The sequence below is a fragment of the Chrysochloris asiatica genome, unplaced genomic scaffold (genome assembly GCF_000296735.1).
Source record: "Chrysochloris asiatica unplaced genomic scaffold, ChrAsi1.0 scaffold00036, whole genome shotgun sequence".
Taxonomy (NCBI): Eukaryota; Metazoa; Chordata; class Mammalia; order Afrosoricida; family Chrysochloridae; genus Chrysochloris; species Chrysochloris asiatica.
In genome coordinates, this window is record NW_006408554.1 from 17,339,428 (window position 1) to 17,347,058 (window position 7,631).

Sequence of the window (7,631 nt, forward strand, 5' to 3'; positions counted from 1 at the left end):
CTGTGCCCATTGCAAAGAAAGGTGACCCAATAGAATGCAGAAATTATAGAACAATATCATTATGTCACATGTAAGTAAAATTTGCTGGAGATAAATGAAAAACTAGTGCAGCAGTACATTAAAAGAGAGCTGCCAGAAATTCAAACAGGATGGAGGGATACAATTTCTGATGTGAGACAGATCTTGTCTAAATGCAGAGAATATCAGACAGATGTCTGATATTGTGCTTTATTGACTACAAAAAGGTATTAGACTTTGTGGATAACAAACTATGGATAATATTCTGAAGAATGAGTATTCCAGAACACTTAATTGTGCTAATGAGAAGACCAAGAGGCAGTTGTTTGAACAGAACAAAAGGATATTGAATAGTTAAAAAGCAGGTCAGATGTGTGCAGAGTTGCATCATTTCACCATACTTAATCTGAACAAATAATCCAAGAAGGGTGATTTATGAAGAAGTACTTGGCATCAGGATTGGAGATATGCAGATTACACGGCATTGCCTGATGGAAGTAAAGAGGACTACAATACATACTGATGAAAATAAAAGCCTTCACTTTGAATTGCATCTCAATGTAAAGAAAATGAAAAGTCTCACATCTCCTTTCTCTTTTCATTTCATTTTCTAAGAATTTTTATCTGAGGAGCCTTCAAAACTTTATGAAAAATGAAATGCAAAGAGAATGGAATTCTTCCATCAAATTTTTGAAGCATATATGTATATGTTGTCGCTCAATGCCATAAAGTCAGTTCTGACTTAAGGTTTCCAAGGAGTGGCTGGTAGGTTTGAACAGATGACTTAGCAGTTCAAGCTGATCTTTCCATCCATTGCTTTATTCTAAGGTGCCACCTCAAGACTATACATATGCATACATATATATACATATATGCATTGTTGTTGTTAAGTGCTGTAAAGTCAGTTCCAACTCATAGCAACCCTCTATTGGCTTTCTGAGGAGTAGCTGGTGAGTTTGAACAGCTAACCTTCCAGTTCAAATGGTTTGAACCACAAGATTGGTTTGAACTTCAAGGTCAGTTTAAACCACAACACACATACACACACACACACACACATATACTTCTGGTGAGGCACTGTAGGATCAGTAATAGACTGCAAATCACATGGTCTGCCATAATAACAATCAAATCTATCTTATGAGAAGCACAGTCACATGGCCCTTAGAAGCTAGAATGGCAAGACTTTATCTCACATACTTTGAGCAGGTTGTTCAGAGAGAGAGAGAAGAAGGGCTTCAATGAGATGGATTTTCTCAGTAGCTGAAACAATGGGCTCAAGCACAGAAACAATTGTGAGGATGGTAGAGGATTGAGCAATGCTTCATTATATTGTACCTAAAGGGGCTCTGATAGCATAGTGGTTACAAATCGGGCTGTGAACCTTAAGGTCAGCGGTTTGAAACTACCAGCTGCTCCATGGGAGAAAGATGAGGCTTTCTGCTCCTGTAAAGATTTACAGCCTTGGAAACCCCTGTACAGGGTCGCTATGGGTTGGAACCAACTCAACGGCACTTAACAACAACAACAACAACAAAGTCCCTATGAACTGGAACTGACTTATTGGCACCTAACCGCAATAACAGCAACAACATTATGTGGTGGTAGTGGTAGTTGTGTGCCACCAAGCTGGTTCTGACTCACAGCAACCCTGTATAAGGTTTCTGAGGCTGTAATCTTACCAGAGGAGAAAAGTCTCATATCTCTCCCATAGAGCAACTGATAGATTCAAATAACTCACCTTCCACTTAGCAGCTCAGTTTGTAATCCATTACACTAGCAGTGCTCATTATGCAGAAACTATATTATAACTAACCATAAACAAACAAAGAAATAAGCCCAAACCCACTGCCACTGAATCAATTTCAACCCATAGTGCACCTACACAGGATTTTGGAGACAGTAAATCTTATAGGAGCAAACAGTCTCATTTTCCTCCCAGGGATGGCTGGTGGATTTGAACCAATAACCCCGTGTGCAGTCCAACGTCTAACCCCCAGTACCACCAAACCTTCTAATATAAAATCATTGCTGTTAAGTACTATGGAATTGGTTCCAACTCATAGCGGCCCTATATTGGGTTTCCAAGGAATTGAGCTGGTGGGTTTGAACTAACATGTGGTTAACAATCCTGTGCTTATCCTACAGTGCCACACCAGGAGTCCATATATAACCATGTTGTTATTAAGTGCCGTCAAGTCAGTTCCAAATCATAGAGATGCCATATAGGGTTTCCAAAGAGAAGTTGGTAGGTTTGAACCACTGATCTTTTGGTTAGCAGTCCAGTGCTTATCCTACAGTTTCACACTAGGAGCCCATATATAACCATTGGTTTTGTTGTTAAGTGCCATTAAGTCCATTCTGATTGATAGCGACCCTATATTGGGTTTCCAAGATTTGGTCAACTGACCTTGTGATTCAAACCAACCTTGCGTTCTACAGCGCTACACCAAGACTCCATATATAAACACTGTTGTTATTGTTAAGTGCCATCGTGTTGGTTCCTACTCATAGGAACCCTGTATAGGGTTTCGGAAGAGTAACTGGTGAGTTTGAACCTCCAACCTTGTGGTTCAAATCTACCTTGTGGTTGAGTAACTTACCCTCTGGTGCCATACCAGGACCCTGTATATAACCATGGTGGTGGTGGTGGTTATGTGCCGTGGAGTCGGTTCCAACTCAGAGAGACCCTGTACAGGGTTTCTGAGTTTACAGGAACAGAAAGCCTCATCTTTCTCTCACGGAGCAGCTGGTAGTTTCAAACTGCTGACCCTGTGGTTGGCAGCCCGATTCGTAACCACTACGCTACCAGAGCTCCTTGTATATAACCATATATGAGGGTAATTCAAAAAGTATTGGCACTAGGTTTCCAGTTCATATACACACAGGTGTATTCAAAATAAAACATGTTTTAGCATGTCTCTGTAGTCAGTGGATGGTTATAGACAAATTCTCTCAAGAATATACTTCTCTTTGTCTTGTTAGGGTACATTCAAAAGAAAAGGTTCAATCAAAGTTAGTTTTTGAGGGGATCTTCTGGGACAGTTCAATATCAGGCAAAGATCTTAGCTTAGAAGTTTATAACTTTTTTTGGGAAAGATCTCAAAGGGATAAGTTATCCTGATAGATTTTCTTGAAGGACACAGGATAACCACAGGGGCTTATTATGAAGAACTTTTAATAAAATTGAAAACTACATTGGTGAGAAAAAGCTAGGAAAGTTGTACTAAGAAATGTTTTCCATCACAGCAATGTACCTAATTCATCAAAGGTAGCAAGACTGTCCTACAAGAATTTCATTGGGAAACTTTACCCCATCCTCTCTACAATACTAATCTTGTCCCTTCAAACTTTTTATCCCCCAAATTCAGAGAATATCTAAAAGGAACAGTGTGACTCCCTCGAGGATGCCAATCCTGCCATTTGTCATGTAAATCAAAGAGCACAGAGTATTTCAGGGAAGGCTTATAAAACTGGAACTATCACCATCAGAAGTGTATAGACATAGATGGAGAATATGCTGAGAAACAATAGCTTCACATTTTAATATGTTTCCTTAATAAAGTTTTCTAAGATTTTGTAGCAATACTTTTAGACTTACCCTTTTGCATACATGTATTGATATATATACATACATGTTGCAGTTAAGTGTCGTCAAGTCATTTTTGACTCATAGCAACTCAGTGTAAGGTTTCCAAGGCTGCAAATCTTTACGGTAGCAAAAACCTAATTTTTCTCCCACAGAATGGCTGGCGGACTAAAACCACTGAACTTGTGGTTCACAGTCTATTATTGCTTATATGATATAGCCCCACATGCATCCATATACATTAGCAGTTCAAACCCACCAGCTGCTCCTAAGACACCTTAAACAAGGTAACTATGAATCAGAACTGATTTGATGGCACTTAACAACAACAACATATATATACATATATTGAGTAATGGTGTGACACTGTAGGATAAACACTGGACTGTGAACCGCAAGGTCAGGGATTCAAATCCACCAGCTGCTCTTCAGAAACAGGCTTCCTGTGAGTCAACAACACTTAGCAATAACAATGTGTATGTGTGTGCGTGTGTGTGTGCGTGTGTGTGTGTGTGTGATCATAAATCAGAGCTTGCCAGGGTAATTTCTGTCATTCTCTAAGCAGTTATAGGCTTTCTAGAAATTTCCAACTTTGTTTTATTCATTACAGCCTTTCAAAAATCTTCCTACACCAAACAAACATTTGTAAAACATTATGCATATTTTTGGACTCTTGGTGTGGTATTGTAGGATCAGCACTGGACTGCAAACTATAAGGTCGGTTCTGCTCCTCAGAAACCTAATAAATGGTCTCTATGAGTTGGAACTAATTCTATGATACTTAACAATAACATGAATATTTTTTAAATCTTCTTTTCATCTAGCTGTAAATTATGTCTATGACTAAAAATGGTAACATCAAATCAGTGGAGAATAGGCTTGATGTGATCTGTATCTGGAAACATCCACTAAAAGCAGCAAAAACCACTTTCCAAAAGGAAGTTTTGATAGAAAGGCTTACAGGGTAAAACTGATTCTAATATATTTTAAAAATAATACCCTGCATGCATCAGTAACTCCTATTCAAATATCCATTCTATGTTGGAAGACACAGCCTTAACGGCAAGTTCAAACTGTATTTGAAGGATTGTTTTTGAAAATTGGAGGCACATTAGGCATGAATTTCATTTATGTAGAACTAGAAAGAACAGCTAGATTACTCACAAAGCATTAGAACAAAATCCTTATCATAAACAAAATAAAGAGCCAAGCATGATATTTTAAGATAAATTGATTATGCTGAACCTGGTACCTTTTTTTTTTCATGTTTCCAAAAATACGCAAGTAATAATATTTTAATTGCTGTATGTACCAATTAAGAGTTCTAGGCGAAATGCTATCAAACAAACACAAAATGATTCAAATCTATAAATAAGATGGAAGTGTGCTGAATTAGTAATGATAGACTTTACATACAAATAAACATACTGAGGGTTTCCCTGCAGAAGAAAAGAAAAACCTCCATTCTTTCACCATTGCCATTTTTTAGGCAGCAAGGAAAGAGACAGCAGCGTTAGCAAACAAAAATTGCTTTTTACTTTGCGAACAAGATAAATTGAATGAAATTTCAAGGAAAATGACTGAAAAATGTACATGATTGATGTCAAATTTGCAAAAGTTCCAAAGATATGGGTACGGTGTGTCATAAAAATGATGTAAAAATCTTTTTGTTTTGTCAGAAAAATTATGCAATGAAAAAAAATAATCAGTTTTCCACCTCCAGCACTAGTTTTTACCATTTCTGGGATTTGTTTTCTTTGTGAAGAAAAGAAATGGAATTTTTTTTTTGCTTTTCAATCTTGTATTGTACTAATCACTGAGAATATGAGGCAGACTATATTCTGGTAGCATAGTGGTTACGAATCGGGCTGCGAACCTTAAGGTCAGCGGTTCGAAACTACCAGCCGCTCCGCGGGAGAAAGATGAGGCTTTCTACTCCCGTAAAGATTTACACCCTTGGAAATCCTGTACAGGGTCGCTATGGGTCAGACCCGACTCAACGGCACTTAACAACAACAACATATTTCCACAGAAGCTTTTATGAAGATAATGTGACCTATGTCCACTTCTCACAGACTTTGGGTGAGGAGCAAAGGAGGAGTCAGATATGAAAGCCCTTTGCAAACTCCAAAATGCCCCCCAGTGTCTAGGATCCTTATTACAAAAATGCTGAGTTAGATACATTTAAATGCTGTATGTGAAAAGAAAATGGGATCTTAAAATCCGAGTCAAAGAAAAAATTAGATATTCTTAAGCGTGAGAATGGTAGATAAGAAACACAACTACCTATTTAGTAGTTCCTTACCTGTTTTAAGAACAGCAGCAATTATTTATTATTATTTTTTAATGGATCAGAAAAGCAGACTCTAGTCTGTGTGCATCTTCTCTCAGTTTAGTTTTGTGGTATATACAACTACATAAGCCATCACTGCCATATAGGTAGATAGCTAATATATATGAAACAAACAAACAAAACAACAACAACCCAAAAAAACCCCAAACAAAAACGTGTTGCTGTTGAATCAGTGATTCATAGCAACCTTTAGGCTGGGTTGTCCGAAGCACTGCAAGGCACTTAACAACAACAAAAGCCATATGGAGCACAGTTCTTCTCTGACACACATTGGTTAACTGTTACTTGTAATCAACTCCACAACAACTGTTTGTTGTTTTTTTTCTTTTTTAAAAATTGCTATTGGTGTTAGGTGCCATCAAGTTGGTTCCAACTCACAGTGACACTATGAACAACAAAACAAAACTATGTCCAGTCCTGTGTCATCCTCACAATTGTTGTTATGCTTGAGTACATTGCTGCTGCCATTGTGTCAATCCATTGCATTGGGGGTATTCCTTTGTTCCTGACTGTCCATTTTACCAAGTATGATGTCCTTTCCCAGGGACTCCTAATAACATTCTAAAATCTGAGAATTGAAGTCTTGCCATCTTGGCTCCCAAGTTGCATTCTGGCTGTACTTCTTCCAACACATATTTGTTCTTCTAGCAGTCTGTGGTACTTTCAACATTCTTCTCTGTCACCATAACTCAAATGCCATCAGTTCTTGTCCAGTCTTCTTTATTAATTGTCCTACTTTCATATGCATATGAGACTATTGAAAACACCATAGCTTGGACCCGGTACACCTTAGTCCTCAAACTGATATATGTTCTAGAACATTTAAAGAGCTCTTATGCAACAGACTTTCCTATTGCAATACATCATTTGATTTCTTAATTGCTGTTTCCATGAGTGTTCACTGCAGATCCAAGTAAAATGAAGTTTTTGGCAACTTCTATCATTTCTCTATTTATCATGAGGTTACTTATTGGTCCAGTGGTGAGAATTTTTGTTTTCTCTACATAGAGGTGCAATCTATACCAAAGGCTGTAGTCTTTGATATTCATCAATAAGTATTTTTTAAGTCCTCTTTGCTTCCAGAAAACAAGGTTATATGATCTGCATATTTCAGTTTGTTGAGTCTTCTTCCAATTCTGATGCCATGAGTTTCTTATTCCTGGCACACATCTTCCCTGATTTTAAACGAATCAGCATCCCCTTGTTCTGTTCAAACAACTGCCTTTTGGTCTATGTACAGGTTTCTCATGAGCACAATTAAGTGTTCCTGGAATACCCATTTTTGAAATGCTATCCATACCTTCTCATGAGCCACACAGTCAAAAGACTTTGCTTAGTCAATAAAGCACATTTCTTCCATTTGCTTTAGCATATCTATGCTGGAGAGTATGTTTCAGAGTCTCTTCTGACATCCATTTTGTCCTTTCTTTCCTGTCATTTTAATGACATTTTGCTTTCTTTCTTTATGATGTTCACAACTATTCTGACCTTCAGTCATTAGTATCTGATGAGTCAAATGTGTCCTTGAGATGATGTCTAAATTTAGGTGAGATATGTTCAAGGTCATATTTTGGCTCTTGTGGACTTGTTTTCATTTCCTTCAGCTTCAGCCTGAACTTGCATATGAGCAGTTGACAACCTGTTCCACAGTTTGCTCCTGATCTTGTTTGG